Here is a 21,030-nt window from a genome sequence, read left to right as displayed (position 1 = left end):
TATATATATATATATATATATATATATATATATATATATATATATATGTAATATGTAATATATATTACTAATTGGCTAGGGAGGGGGACGGGGTTGGGGAGAACTGGGCAAGGACCACTAATGAGGATGGAGTTTCTTCTTGGGACAATGAAAATGTAAAATCCACTGTATTAATGGTTCTACAACTCTGTAAAAATACTAAAAGCCACTGAATTGTATACTTTACATGACTGAATTGTATGCTATGTGAATTATATCTCAATAAAGCTGATATATATCAGGAAGAGTAAGAGGGGCAAGAGAAAGAATCATTTGTTTGGAGACCAAAGATAACTTTAATCAAAAATGTTGTTATCAATCAAAACGGGTCTAGGAAAGAGTAAGATGAGTACAATTACACCCGTGTGAACGAATTTTGACTTCTGCAAAAACTAGAAAAAAGAAAAGGGAAAAAAGATACCCAACATTTTAAAAAGTAATTCAAAACAAAATAAAAGTGTAGGTTACCATTTATTAAATGTTTGTCCTCTGGGTTAGTAAGCAAGTCCTTTACTCTTCCTGTATGTCCACATTTTAGGAGTTCAGTAGCCACATGTGGCTGTGACCACCATACTGGGCAGCGCAGATACAGAATAGTTCTGGCATCACAGAAAGTTCTGTTGGACAGAGCTGCTTTAAGGAGGCTACTCAAAGCTTAAGAAATTGTCATCAGACACCATTCAAAACCAGGTATTCGATATTCATTAAACTCTCGATGGGTGTCAGGGAGAAGAACCATCTCAGGAAGTTATATCAAATCACGGCCAAATCACGGCAAAGGTGCGGGAGGCAGACATTTTCAAACAATGGAGGTCTCCCTGGAGATTTCTGCATGCCTACTAGAGGAGGTTTATACAATGACCCTTGTGAGAACCACCATCAGAGTAAGCCTGTGTTACCGGCAGGAAGATACACAGCACACAGGTCTGCCAGGGCAGAGAACAAATGAGGGCCACAGAGAGCCACAGAAAAGAGATCCCACGAACAGGGCGAGGCAGCAGGTACACATGTGAGGAAATATGTGAGCTTGCGTGAATGTGTCTGTGTAGGAGGGCTTCATGGGTCTCTGTGTAGACATGTCGTGCATATGAATAATAATATTGGGTGGTTTTTAAAAGGAATCCAGTGTTTGCTTCGACAGTACATATACTAAAATTGGAACAATACAGAGAAGATTCGCATGGCTCCTGTGCAAAGAGGTGATGCAAATTTGTCAAATGTTCCATACTTTTTTGATTTCAGTTCAGGTCACGATCTCCTGGTTTGTGGGTTTGAGCCCCACATCAGGCTCCATGCTGGCAGTGTGGAGCCTGGATGGAATTCTCTCTGCCCCTTCCCACTCCTTCTCTCTCTCTTCTTCTCTTTCTCTCTCTCTCAAAGTAAATAAATAAACTTAAAAAAAAAAAAAAAAAGAAACCATAAGTGGACCCTGCTTTTTTGGGTAAATTCTTTTTTTTTTTTAATATTTAAAAAAATTTTTTAACGTTTATTTATTTCTGAGACACAAAGAGAGCACAAACGGGAGGGGCAGAGAGAGAGGGAGACGCAGAATCTGAAGCAGGCTCCAGGCTCCGAGCTGTCAGCACAGAGCCCGATGCAGGGCTGGAACTCACGAACCGCGAGATCATGACCTGAGCTGAAGTTGGACACTTAACCGACTGAGCCACCCAGGCGCCCCTTGGGGATATTCTGAGTAAGAACCTAGCTTTCTATACATAGGAGAGGAAACAAAAATGAATTGCTTTAAAAAAGGTAAACATCAATCTCCTTCTAAATACCTGCCCTAAGTCCACATTTAGCTCCTAAAGCCTCAGTCCCACCACTTCATTCCGAAGCAACTTGTTAGCACCTTCCAGATAAAGCCCACGTGTTAAATCTCGACAACCATGGCGGTTTAGGATGACATTTTCCTGTTTGATATTTCGCTACTGGCAGCTCAAGCCTTAGGCTCTAGGCAAAACGTCTTGCTTCTTAGACTCTCCGGTAGGCGGCACAGATGCCCCCAAAGATGTCCACGTCCCGATCCCCGGAACCTGCACACAGGTTTGGGTACACAGCAAAGGGGAATTAAGCTGCAAGTGAGATTAAGGCGAGTGCCCTGGACTCCCCAGGTGGGCCCAAGGGAATCACAAGGGTCTTGCAGAGTGGAAGAGGCAGGCAGAGTAAGAGGTCAGAGCGATGTGACGGGAGGGCCCAACCTCACTGTTGGCTGAGAAGGCGGAGGAAGGGACCCACAGACCACAGAGCACAGGCCACCTGCAGAAGCCAGCAAAGACAAGGATACAAATTCCCCATGGAGACTCCGCAAAGGAAGGTAGCCCTGCCAAGACCTTCATTTTAGCCCAGGGACACCGGTGTCAGGCTTCTGACCCACAGAACTGCAAAACAATAAATCTGTGTTGTTTCAAGCCACTGAGTGTGTGATCGTCTGTTACGGCAGTCATAGGAAACTAACACAGTCCCACATACCTGCTGTTTTTCTGGTCACTGGACCTTGGCACATGCACCTCCCTGCAGCTGAAATTAATTTTTTTTTTTAATTTTAGAGAGAGCGGGGGGGGGGGGGGGGGGGGGGGGGGGGGTGAGGGGCAGAAAGGGAAAAAGAGACAGAATCTTAAGCAGGCTCCACGCTCAGTCTGGAGACCAACACAGGGCTCAATCCCACGACCATTTATCTATTCAGTCAGCACCTACTGAGGGCCTACCTAGCACAATGCTCTAGGCACTGAGAATAAAGCGATAAAGAAATCCTAGTGTTTTCGCTGAAGAGGTGGGAGGAGCGTGGAATGACCGAAAAAACACACACATAAAATACTATTTGTCGGAGGGAGAGGGACAGGGAGCACTGGCCCCAGGGAGTTCCATTTAAGCAGGGTTATCCAGGAAGGCCTCGCTGATAAGATAAAGGTCTGGGAGAGGTAGAGGGGTGGGAGATAAGAACTCCCTGAAGAGGAGCCAGCAGCTAGTGCCAGGATGCCGAGGCAGGGCTGGCCCAATGTTTCAGAGATAGCAAGAAGGCCGGTGTGGATAGAGGTCCTCAGCTGCAGTGTGTGTGCATGTCATATCTTTCCCATAAAAATTTTTTAAATGTTTATTTATTTTTGAGAGGGACAGAGTGCAAACAGGGGAGGGGCAGAGAGAGGGGGACACAGAATCCAAAGCAGGCTCCAGGCTCCGAGCCATCAGCACAAAGCCCGACGTGGGGCTCGAACTCACGGACCGCGAGATCATGACCTGAGCCGAAGTCGGACGCTTAACCGACTGAGCCACCTAGGCGCCCCGCATCTTTCCCATTTTAGAGTTAAATATAGGTCTTATTCTTCTTTGATCCTGCCTCTCCCAAATACCAGCACAGAGCATGGTATGTAACCAATGCCCAGTTTAATGTCTCTAGGATGGGTCTGGAAGATAAAAATTCACATTTATTTGGCAATGACCTGGATGTCTCGTGTATGTATTTCAATCGTTCGTCACAACATCCTCATAGGGCATCAACACCTATAACCCACAAATGAGGCACAAGATAGCCCTAATGCTTAATTAACTGCTACAAATGTCCTTCTGTCCCTAATTGCCAGAGGTGAGATTCAAATCCAAGTCTGTCTGGCCTCAGAGCTCAAGCTCTGAAAGATGCAACAGGTCTTTGAGGGGGTAGCTTCAAAATTCTCTTCAACCCGTGGTCCCAGGATCTTCCTAACAGCAGCACTTGGAAAAGGGCAATCAATCCACCAACATGGAACCCGTAGTGGATCTTGTTGTCTTCCACAAAACGGGGAGAGACCATGGCCCTCATGACCTCAGGGTGAGACAGAATAATTTCACATGGGAACTGTACTCACAACTAAACCTGCTCAATAATCTGACTAGCTATTCTTTGGGTTGAGCCTAAGACTTCATCACCTACCAGAGGAGAAGGCAAGCTTTGAATCTGTTTCCAAACACTCAGAAATCGCTCCTGAGAGCACTCTATATTGGAGTGAGACAAGCGGCATTCACTAATGGCTAACCATCAGTTCCCTGGAATGTTCCACGATGATGAGAGCGTGTATTCACTACATGCTCAGGTTCCCAACTCCCCCCACTCCCACAGACTTTGTTATATTCTGTGACTTCTCCTGTGACTGTCCCCACAATAGGGTCTGTCTCTCCTCTCTCCACACCAAGGAGGGGTACATTCAATAATGTGTGTACATATGCATATACACACGTGTTCATATATATAGGAAATATATGTGCATAGAAACTACTTAGGGAAGCATAATTTACATCTATTTCTTTAATTTGCAAATATAAGAGTAAATTATCATGTTCTTTTTCAAGGTCCCTGAGGTATAAAACCAGTAAATTTATATCTTTATTTCACTATTTCTTATCTGAACACATCCAAGATACTTGCTATCATTCAAGATAGAGTTATTTAGGGGGAAAAAATCCTTTTTGAATTTTAGCTTTACTATGTAAACAGGGCTTAAACGGGTAAGTCCTGAAATTTGTTTCCAGTAGGTGGAAACATTCATTTTATGCATATATGTATACGTATATATACGTATGTATATATACGTATACATATATACATATATATACGTGTATATACGTATATGTGTGTGTGTGTGCATATATATATATATATTTTTTTTCTTCTTTTAAATCAAACGTACCATTGTTGAGTTTTCTACAAATGATAACAATAATTCAGACTATAAGCAGAAGGGCTTCTGAGAAGCTCACTCTGCTGGGAGATGATGGAGATAATTCAGGACATGTTGGTTCCAGGACCGGTGATAGCACCTCTGCCCTGACCGGCTGGACGTCCCTAAGCAAGCCTTCCTTTTCCTGGGCCTCAGCTCCCTCACCCAGAAAATAGAAGTTGGCTTGGATAACCACCACCGTTCCTTCCACCTGACCACTCTAGAGGCTGAAGTAAAACACAGCCGGGTCAGCTCTACCTCTGGACCGCTCTCTTGCACAGTTCCAGAAAAGCCCTTAAAGAGCGTGTCTTCACTTGAACCAGTAAAAACATGGCAAGAATTCCTTGGAGGCAGAAGTATGGTGGCTGCTCCCAGGATGTGGTAAGAATGAGTCTCCCAAGTGTCTCCCTTCTGTGGCCTCCCAAGCTCCTCTACTCATCACCCCCATTTCCCCGCCGGGGGCCAGGTGCAAACTACTCCCCACAGTTCAAGAGTCCATTCTCTAGATACCTGGCTCCTTCTTACCCCCATTCTTTCCTCTCACAGCCCCACCCCAATCTGGCGCGCCCCGGGCTCTATCTTACTGCCACGATACCAACACCTACTCTTCAACTGCGATCCTTCCCTCTGGACTCTGGAAGGACCTGGACTGCAGTGCCTGTCCGTCCCCTGGGTCACCACTTCCATTCACTTCTTTGGTTTTCTTCCCATTTGTCCCTGAAGGACCGGCCCCAGATGTCCTCATCAGGAAATCTTGTTCTACTTCTGCCCTCTGAGTTAGTCCAGCCCCCCCCGGACAGCTGCAGCTACCCAGTCACACTCTGCACACCTCTCTCAGCACTGAGCTGTCATTCGGGCTCGGCCTTACTGTGTCCCCCGCAAGCCTCAGAACTGCTCGAGGGACCACGACCCAATCACGTGTGTTCCCAGTGCCAGCATGGGACGTTACTTGGTACGTGTTTGGTGACAGAGTAAACGAATGAAGAGAGACACATGATCTTCGATCCACGGGGACCAGTATTACAAGAAAACACCTCGACTCCACAACAACAGGAAAGAGAATCTCAACCAAGGAAACGGAGGCTGGTTTGTTTCACACCATACTTGGATCCTGACCTGTTTCTCATATTACTATGTCACGACTCTGTGGGAAAAGGCTACGTTTCCACTGTAGCTGCCGGTATTTGCCGGAGGCCCAGAGACCAGTCTAGAACATAGCTGTGAACTCTCCCCCGGCATAAGAAATCCCTCACTGGCTCCGGAACCAGGCTCTCTGACAACCGCATCCCAGCCATCTGGGGGCAGACTGTGTTGATTCCTGGCTCCTCCCTCCGACCTCCTCCTGAGAACCCTGTTGCTCACTTGGCCCAGAGGCCCCTGCCTCCATCTGACCCTGAATGGATCAGTGAGGCCATTTACGTTCCCTCAAACACAGCTGCTAAATCAATACCCTGGCATCATTCCCTTCGCTGTGGAAAAAAAAAATAGGTGCCAGATGATATGAGATAATCTCACCGCTACATAAAAGGGTGCCACTCAACACAATTACATTCAATCGGCCGAGTGCTTCCTTTGGGTTTCAGAGTAGGAAGCATACCTGCCAGGCGCCAGTGGGGGATTAGAAATTCGAGTTTCTTCAACTGGATAAGGTTGGAATTCAGCAAGGCTGTCCGTCCTTGGGAAAAACCATGGGCTCTATCAGGCTCAAACATCGGATGCAGCCATCCAGATCTACTCTGTACCTGAAACACTTAAACAGATGTGCTCACTCGGCTCACGAGTGCTGGGTGCCGGAGCTCCGGCACTGGGCTGATTTCAGATGGTTCCCATTAAAAGGAAAAGGAGAAAAGCAATCTGCTTCCAGTACTTCCTGTTATCCAATCCTCCTGCAAAGCCTAATTAGATTGGATTGGAGGGAGATGAGTAGAGGATGGGAAATAAAATTACCGAATACTTACAAACTTTTCCAGTAATTCAATAATTCTAGTGTCTCAAAAGAAGGAGAGGCTTTTTTCATGTGTTTTGTTTTTAAAGCAAAGTGAGATTCAAACATAGTGTCTGCACTTAGGGGAGAGATGGAAAATCTTAAAGTTCAAAATCTCGAGGGGAACAAAGTTCAACCTGAAGAGCCTTGACTGAGGTACCCTGGTTCGTGGATGATGTACTGGGACTAACAGATTAATATACAACATCATTCAAAACCTTTGTGATTCACAGGAAACATCTCTGCTGGAACCAATTTCCACCTCCTCTGGCAAAAACAACTGAAAGCAATTCAGATTTAACTTGAGGGGGAAAGTGGCTCTTTCGTAAAGTGGAAAAAAGAGTGGTTAAAAATAGAGCGTTCATTCTCCTATCAACGGCCCACAAGTCAATGGGCATTATGGATTCAGGAAGAACGTGAAGGAAGGAATGTTCTCCGCCCGAAGCACGTTCAACTTGCAGCACGTTCTAATCAGCGGTTAACAAGCGATTGTACACAACAGTTAGAACGTGGCGAGAGGGACACTGGATTTACGGTCCTAAAACGTAGAGCCGAGTCCCTGCTCCACACGTGTGTGACCTTGGCAGGGCAGTTGTCCTTCCTGACGCTAATCTTCAGTGTAGTAATTCTCTAGCAGCTGCACCTTCTAACCCTTTCTTGTGCACCCTCTAGAAGTACCAAGGTCACGCCAAGGTCACGAATGGCACCGTGGTCTGAGTTTTCAATTCCCACCCGAGCAGGCAGGGGTCCCTGGAGGTCTGACTGGAGTCTGCTCTGTTTGGTGGGAGGGAGAAAAGTGGTCTTGTTCTACCAGAGGATGTGCCATCGAGCTCTGACTATGCCGTGCCCCACATCTCTGCACGTCCCACTCCCTCTCCCCGGAAGATTCTTGCTCAACTTCATCAACAAGCTTCTCCCGTTCACCAAGAACTACACCGAACGGCCCCTGACCTCCGCGGTCACAATCCCTCGTCATTTTCCAAGGGGTTCCATGATAACTGGAGCATCAGGAATGACTGATGCAGGTGAAAAGGTCCTCGAGGGGCTGTTAAGAGACCCCAGGTGAAATGACACGGCCTTACAAAGGTTATTTTCTCACGTGCTTTGTGAAATGGCGAGGTCTCGGAGCCTGCACGCGACTTGCACAAGCAGGATGCCGCAAGGCTCTAAGCCCTGTGTCCTCAACTGGAGCCCGAAGCTCCGGCCTCCCGCCCCTCACACCCTCCAGGCGAGCTGGGTGAGCCGGGAGCGAATGTCCTGTCGCCGGGGTGGTATGCCATCTCCAACCAGCCGGTCCCACCACTAGCCGGCATCCAGCCCAGGAGTATTCGGGCACCGAGGGGCACTGAGCCCAGTCCAAATAAATGCTGCTGTTGAAGAGGGCTCATGAAACACCCCGGGCCTTTAGCAGCAGCACTCCATTCAACTGTCACCTGGTTTTATGTTCTCATTGTCACTGTCAGCATCGGCCAACGCCCATCTCACCCATTTATTTCTCAGATAGAAACAGGACTCTACTGGGGCGCCTGGGTGGCTCAGTCGGTTGAGCATCCGACTCTTGATTTCAGCCCAGGTCACGATCCCAGGGTTGTGGGATCAAGCCCTGCATCGGGCTCTGTGCTGAGCATGGAGACTGCCTGAAATTCTTCCTCTCTCTCCCTCTCTCTCTCCCTCAGTCCCTCCCCCGCTTGCACTCTCTCTCTCTAAAATTAAAAAAAAAAAAAAAAGAAAAGAAAAAGAAATGGGATTCTACAGCAACTACACATTTCCACAAGACCACAACATGGGAACCAACTGCAAGTTCAAGGTCAAGTCTCCAGGTACACAGAATTGCCGGAAGGGGAATGTCCCCTTCACCACTTCTAGGAAAGTGACAGCAGCCTTGTGAGGGTGAAGTTAGACCATCTAGAACCACTGTAGGCCTTTTCCAGCTCCCATCTCAACAGCTCCCCTCCCTCTGTCCCACGCATTCTTATCCCAGTGACTAAACCCCGTTCTCGGAGAAATCAGCTCATTGCTTGTAAAATCAGGTCACTTAGGGGAAATGAAAAGCACTTGGCAGTCACACACTTGGGGCAATTTGAGAGCCCACCCGGGTCAGTGATGCCTGCTGAAAATCTGCCTTGGGTGCAACATTTGGTGGAAAATGAGCACGACTGGCTGATACAGAAACGCAGCTCGACATGACACTCAGACATTTAGGGAGGAGGCCCTTCCCTGCACTCTCCTTCCAGCTGGAAAGATGTGTTCCTGAGAACGTATATCAGGGACTACATGAGGCAGAAGGCTACTGGCTCAGCTTGCAAAAGCACATTCAAGCAAATTCTTTTCACATTTGTACAGAGATGATCAAACGGTGGCCGTGTAGCTGTAAACCCGCAAACCCCTCGAGGGGTCCTGCCAGCCCCGTGGGGGGAACCCCACAAGGTGGGAGGGTTGGGACTGGGGAAAAAAGGCAACGATTTTACGGGAACAATCGTTCTAATCGCAACAGTCACTAAGATCAAATACACCCCCAAGTTTCAGGGCGGGTTTTGTTTTAATGGAGACCCAATCCACGGCCCTCGGCTCCTCCAGCCCGCCACACCGCCATCTCTTGCGTTCCTTCTTTGGGAACAGATGCGAGCGTCTGCCACAGCAGCAGGGCAGAATCCCGCCAGGGAGAAGGGGCAATGTTCTGATAGCGAAGGTCAGGGTAACCCAGACGTGGTGTCTCCAGAGACATTTGAAACAGGAGGAACAACAGCAAGATCCCGGCTCGGCGCTCCCGGAGTACGTGAGGGCGTGACGGGCAGACCGGGGAAAATGGAAACAGGCAGGCTGCAGCCCCCGTCCAGCCTCTGCCGCCGGCCGCTGGGGGACCAGAGGCTAACAATGCCTCCCGGCTCAGCCTCCCCAGGTGAGCACCTGACGGAGGTTACCATGGAGATGGAAACTAATCATTCCGCTCCACCAGTCCCCTACGTATATGGTGTGTGTATTGCGCGTGAGGAGAGACCTGAAATTAGGGAAGGGGAGAGACTTTGGAATCGGCGGCTGGACAATAAATTGCAAATATCTCCCTTCTCTAGATTTTTCCTTCGTTCTGTTTTAGGCTGAGTTTTCTCACGTGTGAAACACACCAGTCAGAGCCTGGAGAGTGTGCAGAGGACTGAACAAAGACGGCACCTAACCCAGCAGTGCTCTCTGCCAACCCAAGGATTTGACAATGATTATTTAATTCACACGTTCCCTCCAACATTTGTATGTAGAATGATTACAGCGGGAGACATTCCGGACTCACGCGAGAACACGGTATTCGTTCATCCGCTAAAGCAAACACATCCATCCGGTTATTTAATCTGTGCTCCCAAACCAAGGGGACGGTGTAGTTGGGGTCCACGCTAACAATTTCAGACGATGAGTCCAGGACAGAGGTCTAGACATGCTTTTTTAGGAGGTAATCATAAGGGCGACCAAAGGAAAGTATTTAATGTGACATCAGGATCTGTCCCTTTACATTGGTTAATGCGATTTCTGACAGCCTCCCCTACCTTCTCAGAGCTGGCCTGCACAAATTCACCAGTTCTTATGACCGCCTTGTAAGGCAGCAATGACATCCTCAGACCATGTACCAAACAAGCAAAAAGTTCAAAGGGAGTATGTTCCAGTTTGAGAGGAAGAATTAGTCCCAGAAAGGAAAGAGCCCAGAATTGCACTGGTCTCTCAGTAGACAAAAGCCAGTGTACCTCCAATTATTCAAAATCTGTCGTCCCTGGATTAGTCTGTGCCGAGTTCCGTTCCTGGAAGCTCAGGGGTGGGTCATTCCAAAGGGCAATCACTCACGGGCTGAGGGTCTGGCAGAGAAAACACTCTTTCTGAGGTCTGGGTGGAGGGCTGGGGGGTGAGAGGGGACGGAAGGGACCAGGTTCCGTGGCTCAGCTCTCCTTCCGCCCCACCCCATACCCGTCAGAGACCCTGCATAAAACTGCCAGGGCTCAGATGCTCTGCCTGGCAACCTTGCATCCTGTGGAAATGAAGTGCTGGTGGAATGCAAGGGGGGCACTCGCCCTGGCGCCCCACCAACAGGAGACAGCACGCGTCTGCATTCTATATCCCAGTAAACCCCAGGCTGGCCCTTGGCCAGGGGACCTCTTTATAACGTCAAAGATAAAAGCGCTGGCCACGTTTGGCACCCTGCCCTCACCTCCATTCTCTCGTAACCATCTCTCACACCGGGCACGCATTACTGTCGACAGGGCCTTTCAGACAAAGGTCTGGTGGGGCTTCATAAACATCACCAGATGATGACCAGAGGTGTCCCGGCTGCACAGGAAGAGAAAGGGGTACAGAGAGGGGCCAGTGACTTCACAGAGGGCATGCCGGAAAGCATGGGGAGACCTTGAAATATGTGCCTGTGTACTCAGAATACCCCTGCTCCTAAGGGGCCGAGTCACAGGCACCGTTCCTCAGGGCAGGCTGGCAACGGCTAATTTCAAATCTGCCCCAAACGGCGTAGGTATAGATAAAATCTGTGTATTGCTGTCTGACAAGGCCCTTATCCCAAGTCTGGATGTCCAAAATGGCATTTTGGGTGTACAAGGTGGTGTAGTTCTCTCTTCTCGTACCCCTTGCCTCCGGGAATGCCACGATGCCAGTCACGGAGAGTTTATGACATCAGTCTCTTTTTGAGTCATACGTTGTGGGTCAAAAGCATATAGCCCAGCTGTTTTCCTTTAACATTTCTGTTTTACAATCTGTTTGACTTTCTAGACTAGGTGAGAATAAGATTCTAGTATCAGTCAATGCTTATCATCAGTTAGAGTAGGCAAGGACTTCTTGAAGTAAACAAATAAGAAAATTCCTCCTGTTCCATGCAGGAGTAGACAGAACTTCATTCAGAGAGTTTAACCTAGGGGAAAACCTGGTTTTCATCACCACGGGGAGCTGAGCTATTCGGGATATGCCCTTTTTTTATAGATCTCGGAGGCTTGAATTCGCCCTAGGGCACTGGACTGGTCTGACTTGCTGCCCTACCCTACCAATCACAGACCCACCCCAATCCGTGCCAGGAATGTGCTTTATGGGGTCCTGAGGTCTCTGACTTCCCTTCAAACTCACACCTGTTCGTTCCTGCAGCTTTGATCCTCTGTTGTCAGGTGTGATGCCCTGGGTATATATTTACAGTCACCTGGAGAGCTTTTAAAAATACAGAGGCCCAGGCCCCACCTCGGCAAGTGACAGCAGAACCCCTGCCAGCGCGGGGGGGGGGGGGGGGGGGGGCGGGAGGCAGGGATCTGTGTCTTTCACAAGCTCACCAGGTGATTGTGATGCACAGTCAGGAACAGGGACCCCAGCCTGGTGTGTGCTGCCTCACCCCCCCCCACCCCACTTCTAATCTCTGTGATCACACCTGTGTCCACAGCATCAAGATTTGCCACAAGCACGTAACGGTTTAGGCTTTTTCCTGGTCTCCTCAATCTACGACGGCATCTCCCATTGGCACAAATTAGTTTATTCATAACAGACACAAACAGTGATCAAGTTCACAGCACTGTCATACCGGGCCCTTGAGACTATCTTTAGTTCAATACACACATTTCCTCCCCACATACACGGGCCAGGTGCTAGAAACGCAAAGACATACATGGGAGGTGGCCTAGCCCTGAAGGGCTCACAGTCCTGTGGCTGACATACACGCATCATTTCTGAATGTCGTGCCATAAGAGATGAGTCCTGGGGATCTGGGGACACAGAGCTGGGGCATCCTTTACCCAATTAGGGCTCACCAAAGTATCCCAGGGAAGACAACAGTTGAGTTCAATCCTGAAGGCTCCAGCAGTATTAGCCAAGAGTCAAGAGAAGGAGGAAGCAGCATGAGAGAGGGGCAGAAGACGGCAGGAGGCGGAGATGGGGGGCAGGGGGGCAGGGGTGGTGACTCAGAGCATGGGGGGTGCACCTACCAGGTCTGCAGCAACTGCTGTTTTGAAGGCTGCTTTTTCATAGGTAGATGCTTAAAAAAATTTTTTTTAATGTTTATTTATTTTTGAGAGAGACAGAGCACGAGTAGAGGAGGGGCAGTGAGAGGGAGACACAGAATCCGAAGCAGGTTCCAGGCTCTGAGCTGTCGGCACAAAGCTCGATGCGGGGCTCGAACCCACGAACTGTGAGATCATGACCTGAGTCAAAGTTGGACGCTCAACTTACTGAGCCAGCCAGGCATCCCAGTAGATGCTTTTTTTTTAGGGGGGGGGGGGTGCTAACTGGGGATCTACTTCAGGATACGTCCACAGACCTGAAAACAAAAGGTCAGTTAATAGAGGGACAGGGGAGAAAGCAAGGGTCTCAAGATGAGGTTGAAGAGCAGGGCGGAGGCCCCGGGAAAGGATGAACTTGATTCTGTGTGGGCAACAGAGACATGGAAGGATTCTAGATATAATCTATGTTGTTCAAATATCTACGTGGAAATACACGGAAAGGTAGAGGGGGTGCGGGTGGGAAGAGTTAGGTAGATGTTGCAAGAGTCCAGAACGAGATGACATGAACCTGAAGAAGGCAATGGCCTTGGGGACAGGGTTGGGAGTAAGGAGCTAATTTAAGAAAGATGGTGATGGCTCTGGAGGGAGTGGCCCATGGAGGGGACACTAGAGTAACTAGCGAGCATTGACTCCATGATGAGGGCTGCAGGGGAGCCCAGGGTGTGGAAAGAAGGCATTTAGGACACTTTTGGACCTTGAGCATGAGGTGTACAGGAGCACATGGCTGAATTCATCCATGGGTGGGACCACGGGGGCCAGGATGGCAGAAAAGAGGGAGTTGAAGCAAACATGAGCTTGGACGGAGAAGTAGGGGAAGCCAGACAAATGAGCGAATCACCTTTCTTCTCTCCAACTATGAAGCCAATGCATGCTCGCCTAACCTCCAGGAAGACCGCCAATGTTTCCCGGTCTCGCGACGCCGATGACAGATTTTTAGAACGGCTTGCCCATCTCTTTGCTCCTGCTTCTAATGCATTTTTGCATTTGAAGTTTTACATTTGTAACAAAGCAGCTGTGGTTTCGATAACGAGGACATAGTCGTCACTAATCCATTTCGAGCTTGTATAAGGGCACTAGTCCACCTTCTAGAACAAAACCTGAGAACACTGATGACAAATGCCTGTTAAGCTCTCTAGTCGGAAGCAGGACTAGAGGACCAACCTCACAGGGCTGGTATCAGGACAGAATGAGACAGCAGCCCACGCGTTACGCTCACTGCTAAACACACAAGCTCTATCATCACAGGAGGTGAGACCAAGGGCAGACGACCCCAGGACATTCACAGAAAAAAAGCAGTGATTTATGAGAATAGCGTGCACTTACCGCCTGGGACAAGTGGTCGAAGATCAACAGAGATGCTCGATTCTTAGTTTTTTTCCCTTTCCATTCTCCCCAAATTATCCCAAAATAAGACAGAATAGAACAAGGTATTTTAGAAAAGGTCACACATTTAATTCCAGATGAACTATATCCCAGAGAGGTCAAAGAACTTTGGGAAGACACCAGTGAAAGCACTATCATTCCTTCTGCTGAGCTGGGAGGAAGCAGTGACAGCGGAAGCCCAAAGTGGTAGCAAACAGAATCGCAAGAGAACGGTGAAAACGAAAGTCTGCATGATGGCAGCCTGTAGTCAGATAACCGACTGTCCATCTCTGACTCAAGCGTACTGTGACCTAAACTCGAGACAGCACGGCACCATCAAGAACAAATCTTGGCAATATGCACTCATTGTTACGTAAGCAGATCAGGTGAATATTACCAACACCATACAGTTTTACTTCAACACGTATTAACAAGGTCTTTCCTAATATTCTCTGTCGGCGAGATGATGAAATCTAATGTCTACTCTACAACACGGTGCCTACAGTTGACAACAGTGTATTGTATTGCATTCGCTAAGAGGGTAGGTCTTAGAGAATCTTTTTGTGACAAGATTCAAGTGTTCTTGTCACCAAAAAATAAAATAATAAAGAAGTAGAAGAAACCTTTTGGAAGTGATGGATATATTTATAGCATAGAGTGTGTTGATGGTTTCCAGGGTGTGTGCTTACCTCCAAACTCCTCAAATTACCTACATTAAATGCACACCGCTCTTGGTGTGCCCATCGTTATCTCAATTCAGCGGTTAAAAAAAAAAAAAAAAAAAAAGACAACACAATCTGGTTAGGATGGGAATGCGTGTGTAGATTCCCGGCTGGCTGAACACCCAACCGTGTCTTAGGACTGACTGATGTCCACCCAGGACCACGCTTGGTAGGAATCTGTCTCCTTATTTTGCAAGTGGGGTGGAGTCTCGGAGAACCGGCCAGCTGCAGGTGAAGTAACAGTAATAGTGTTTATTGAGGGTCCGCTGTGCTAACTGCTAAAACTGCTTTATCTCACGTAATCTTCTCAATAAGAGAAGAGAATAAGAGAAGATCTATAGAGGACGGCCGCAGCTGGGGAAGACGATGGAACATCCTCAAGGTCAAGTAGCGAGGAAGTGGGGGCGACGGATCCCAGCCCCCGGTTGTGTGATCCGAAAGCCACCATGAATATTCAAGCGCTTGAAGACTGGAACAAGGAGCAGATTTACACTGCTCCACGGGGCACACAGAGCACTCCGACGTGAGTTACAAGAGGCAGTTTTTAGTTCGTGAGGTTAATTAACTTTACAATCGCAGCTGCCCAAGAGTCGAACGGCCTGACAAAGAGAGCGCATGGAGATCTCCGTTAAAATGTTCACACAGAGCAGGGACACCGGCCTGGCAGGCCCTGGAGAGGAGGGTCCTGCCCTGGCTGGTGCGGCTCCCATGGGCCCCTACGAAATACACAGACATCCAACAGGATAATGGGAGGAAGATGCTCCTGACCAGATCAGAAAACTCACAAACCTAGGTACACCACCAAGCCTGTGTTACTGAGGTCTAGTTTCACAAACGCCAGGAGTGTGTGCTCTCTTGGGGGAGATACAAATGTTAGGAGCACGAACTACAGACCGGAGGGAACCTTCCAAGCTGATAACCTGTCTTTCCATGGGGTGATTTACTTCTAGGTTTGTAAATCTTGGTGTGGGGAGCCGGGGTAGGTCATGTTCGGAGCTGAAAACTGTTGGAAGAAAGGACAAGAATATTCCTTCCTGATGGCCTACTACTGTTAGAGCTATTATAAAATTGCTTATGGACAAAAGTCATTTACAAGCTTCAAGTAATACAGTTACTTGGCACACCCTATAGAGCTTAGCTCAATGCTAGGTAAGTAACAGTATTTATTGACTTATCCATTCATGCAACACAAATTTGTTAAGCACTGTAATCGTTATGGAAACACTGTGTGGCCATTGAAGACACAACAGAAAACAAGACTGATAAGGTCATTCTTACTTTCTTCACAAGCAAGCCGACAGGCAACTACAAAGAGACAGACTCAGGACATGCTTGCCACAGCTCAGACAAGGGAAAATGGGGCTAAAGAAACACCTGTGGAATTACAGCTGTCACTGGAAAGAAAGAGAGACGATGGTCGGCCGTCCGTCATAAGGTCTTGAATTAACCTCAGCTGGTTGGCAAACACTGGTTTGGTTTACTGACCCAGCCCTGCTGCCCCAAACATCTGCTAAACCTTCCCCAAGGGTTCAACAACAAAGGTCCCTGTGTGTCTTCTGTATTCTTGACTCTAGGTCATCAGACCTTTCCCTCCTCTGAAAGAGAGCCCATCCACAGCTTGAAGTTCCCACAGTAAGCCAAAAATGAGTTTATAATTCTGGATGATGGTTCTAAACCTATTTTCAACCCCAGTTCGGGGAATGGAAAAGAGAACCAAGTTTGGAAAACTTGCAATGAGGGGTCTGAGTCAACAATCTAACAACTCAAAATAAATAAATAAATAAATAAATAAATGTGCTCGCGCCCTTGGGTGCCAGTTATTCCGTTACACATCTGTTCGGCAGTAGAATGAGGAAGTTAATTACTTTTCTGTGACATGTATGGATTTTGTGAGACACCGCATTGCACCAGTTAATAATGATCTACCTTCTGTTGACACAAAATGTTTAAATTAATAAAAATCTAAATGATACATCTCATAGCAAAGCAAACTTAATTGAAAGGCTGGATGGCAGGAGCAGTAATTTTCCTGGGTAAAAATTACTGAGATGTGCTTATGGTAGCGTGAAAAGCTCCATCAATAAAGGGACTTGTGTAGGCAAACTGCTTTCTAGAACACATACTTCATAGGAAGGGCCGGCTGTGCATCTCTCACTGCTAACGTAGTGGCAGTGGGACTGTCAGAGAAAGAAATGGAGGTAGATATCCAGTAATTGCCCATAATTGACAATATTAGTGATTTTACACTTAAACTTGTCTGTTCAATCTTTAGGGTCTGAAATGACAAATGCAAAAAGGGTAGAAACTATCCCTTGAAGCTCTGCTATTAATATTAAAAATCTGCCTGTTCTCCACTGACTGTACCCTTGGTAACCGGATACTAAGCCAACAGCATTATGGAAACAGTTTATTCTTCCCAAACGATACAGTGATATTAGATTACCTCAGAAAACTCCAGATAGCATCTAAAGTAGGCTCCCAGCACAAAGATGGAGGGGCACACTCTGAATAAACTTGGCAGGGGTGTCTCGTGTAAGCTCTGGAACTGCCGAAAGGGAAGTCTGAAACCCAAGACACCCTGTGAGAATTCTGCTTCCCACTGATTTGGGGTGAGGAACAAAACAGTACCACCACCTTTCTTTCATTTGTAAACTACTGCCCCTCACTTCTCTCTGCCACTTTCTCTTGCTTTAAACACTGAACAGAATACAAACTGAAACAAAACAAAATACTGGGGCTGAGGTCAAGAAGTAAATTTTATTTCCTGCATAACAACTTACTTCTTTTTGGGGTGCTGACGCTCTAGGACCTGGGGAGGATGCTACCTCTTTGCACTGGCCTTTGCAATGGCCATTCCACATCCTGTACAGCACTGTCCTTGTTACTTAAAGCAGGCTTTGTCCATGGAGACCAAGAGACTATCACGACGTGCAAGCGGGCCTGATACAGTACGAATTTAGGCACAGACCTCACAGGCCTAACCCTTTACTCCTCATTTCCCTTTTTTGGCTTGCTCTTTGAGGGGTTCTGTTAACAGTGTCTTCTTTTAGGTCTTTGGTTTTTTTTTATTTTTTTTTTAAACATTTATTTATTTTTGAGACAGAGAGAGACAGAGCATGAGCAGGGGAGGATCACAGAGAGAAGGAGACACAGAATCTGAAACAGGCTCCAGGCTCTGAGCTGTCAGCACAGAGCCCGATGCAGGGTTCGAACTCACGGACCGCAAGATCATGACCTGAGCCAAAGTCAGATGCCCAACTGACTGAGCCACCCAGGTGCCCCTCTTTTAGGTCTTTGAGTCACAGCAGGTACTCAGCAAATGCTTGCTGGTTGTCGGTCATGAGAATAGACCGATAAAGGTGAAACTGACCCAAACCCAGAGTGGGTGAATTTTTATAAAATATAATTAGATAGGTAAAATTTTTTAGTGGTAAAACATGTGATTTTTCTTTTTTTAAAGATTTTTTTTTCAATATATGAAATTTGTTGTCAAATTGGTTTCCATACAACACCCAGTGCTCATCCTAAAAGGTGTCCTCCCCAATACCCATCACCCACCCTCCCCTCCCTCCCACCCCCCATCAACCCTCAGTTTGTTCTCAGTTTTTAAGAGTCTCTTATGCTTTGGCTCTCTCCCGCTCTAACCTCTTTTTTTTTTCCTTCCCCTCCCCCATGGGTTTCTGTTAAGTTTCTCAGGATCCACATAAGAGTGAAAACATACGGTATCTGTCTTTCTCTGTATGGCTTATTTCACTTAGCATCACACTCTCCAGTTCCATCCACGTTGCTAAAAGGGCCATATTTCGTTCTTTCTCATTGCCATGTGGTACTCCATTGTGTATATAAACCACAATTTCTTTATCCATTCATCAGTTGATGGACATTTAGGCTCTTTCCACAATTTGGCTATTGTTGAGAGTGCTGCTATAAACATTGGGGTACAAGTGCCCCTATGCATCAGTACTCCTGTATCCCTTGGGTAAATTCCTAGCAGTGCTACTGCTGGGTCATAGGGTAGGTCTATTTTTAATTTTCTGAGGAACCTCCACACTGTTTTCCAGAGTGGCTGCACCAGCTTGCATTCCCACCAGCACTGCAAGAGGGTTTCCGTTTCTCCACATCCTCTCCAGCATCTATAGTCTCCTGATTTGTTCATTTTGGCCACTCTGACTGGCGTGACGTGATATCTGAGTGTGGTTTTGATTTGTATTTCCCTGATAAGGAGCGATGTTGAGCATCTTTTCATGTGCCTGTTGGCCATCCGGATGTCTTCTTTAGAGAAGTGTCTATTCATGTTTTCTGCCCGTTTCTTCACTGGGTTATTTGTTTTTCGGGTGTGGAGTTTGGTGAGCTCTTTACAGATTTTAGATACTAGCCCTTTGTCCGATATGTCATTTGCAAATATCTTTTCCCATTCCGTTGGTTGCCTTTTAGTTTTGTTGGTTGTTTCCTTTGCTGTGCAGAAGCTTTTAATCTTCATAAGGTCCCAGTAATTCATTTTTGCTTTTAATTCCCTTGACTTTGGGGATGTGTCGAGTAAGAGATTGCTACGGCTGAGGTCAGAGAGGTCTTTTCCTGCTTTCTCCTCTAAGGTTTTGATGGTTTCCTGTCTCACATTCAGGTCCTTTATCCATTTTGAGTTTATTTTTGTGAATGGTGTGAGAAAGCGGTCTAGTTTCAACCTTCTGCATGTTGCTGTCCAGTTCTCCCAGCACCATTTGTTAAAGAGACTGTCTTTTTTCCATTGGATGTTCTTTCCTGCTTTGTCAAAGATTAGTTGGCCATACGTTTGTGGGTCTAGTTCTGAGGTTTCTATTCTATTCCATTGGTCTATGTGTCTGTTTTTGTGCCAATACCATGCTGTCTTGATGATTACAGCTTTGTAGTAGAGGCTAAAGACTGGGATTGTGATGCCTCCCGCTTTGATCTTCTTCTTCAAAATTACTTTGGCTATTTGGGGCCTTTTGTGGTTCCATAGGAATTTTAGGATTGCTTGTTCTAGCTTCAAGAAGAATGCTGGTGCAATTTTGATTGGGATTGCATTCAATGTGTAGATAGCTTTGGGTAGTGTTGACATTTTGACAATAGTTATTCTTCCAACCCATGAGCATGGAATGTTTTTCCATTTCTTTATATCTTCTTCAATTTCCTTCATAAGCTTTCTATAGTTTTCAGCATACAGATCTTTTACATCTTCGGTTAGATTTATTCCTAGGTATTTTATGCTTCTTGGTGCAATTGTGAATGGGATCAGTTTCTTTATTTGTCTTTCTGTTGCTTCATTGTTAGTGTATAAGAATGCAACTGATTTCTGTACATTGATTTTGTATCCTGCAACTTTGCTGAATTCATGTATCAGTTCTAGCACACTTTTGGTGGAGTCTATCGGATTTTCCATGTATAGTATCATGTCGTCTGCAAAAAGCAAAAGCTTGACTTCATCTTTGCCAATTTGGATGCCTTTGATTTCATTTTGTTGTCTGATTGCTGATGCTAGAACTTCCGACACTATGTTAAACAACAGCAGTGAGAGTGGACATCCCTGTCGTGTTCCTGATCTCAGGGAAAAAGCTGTCAGTTTTTCCCCATTGAGGATGATGTTAGCTGTGGGCTTTTCATAAATGGCTTTTATGATGTTTAAGTATGTTCCTTCTATCCCGACTTTCTCAAGGGTTTTTATTAAGAAAGGGTGCTGGATTTTGTCAAAGGCCTTTTCTGCATCGATTGACAGGATCATATGGTTCTTTTCTTTTATTAATGTGATGTATCACGTTGATTGATTTGCGAATGTTGAACCAACCCTGCATCCCAGGAATGAATCCCACTTGATCATGGTGAATAATTCTTTTTATATGCCGTTGAATTCGATTTGCTAGTATCTTATTGAGAATTTTTGCATCCATATTCATCAGGGATATTGGCCTGTAGTTCTCTTTTCTTGCTAGGTCTCTGTCTGGTTTAGGAATCAAAGTAATACTGGCTTCATAGAATGAGTCTGGAAGTTTTCCTTCCTTTTCTATTTCTTGGAATAGCTTGAGAAGGATAGGTATTATCTCTGCTTTAAACGTCTGGTAGAACTGCCCTGGGAAGCCATCTGGTCCTGGACTCTTATTTGTTGGGAGATTTTTGATAACCGATTCAATTTCTTCACTGGTTATGGGTCTGTTCAAGCTTTCTATTTCCTCCTGATTGAGTTTTGGAAGAGTGTGGGTGTTTAG

The 21,030-nt window shown here is 46.6% G+C and overlaps 1 protein-coding gene and 1 non-coding gene across 2 annotated transcripts in view; one reads left to right on the top strand and one right to left on the bottom strand.

Moving 5' to 3' along the window:
• The window catches only part of SMYD3 (SET and MYND domain containing 3), a 647,391-nt gene that overhangs the window by 102,737 nt on the left and 523,624 nt on the right, over positions 1-21,030 (bottom strand). The gene's annotated exons all lie outside the window — the stretch shown is intronic.
• On the top strand, positions 1,167-1,271 carry LOC125926089 (U6 spliceosomal RNA). The gene has a single exon (XR_007459011.1). It is a non-coding gene; the product is annotated as a U6 spliceosomal RNA (small nuclear RNA).

Source organism: Panthera uncia, chromosome F1 (assembly GCF_023721935.1).
Source record: "Panthera uncia isolate 11264 chromosome F1, Puncia_PCG_1.0, whole genome shotgun sequence".
Classification (NCBI taxonomy): Eukaryota; Metazoa; Chordata; class Mammalia; order Carnivora; family Felidae; genus Panthera; species Panthera uncia.
This window is presented reverse-complemented; position numbering and strand designations above follow the sequence as displayed.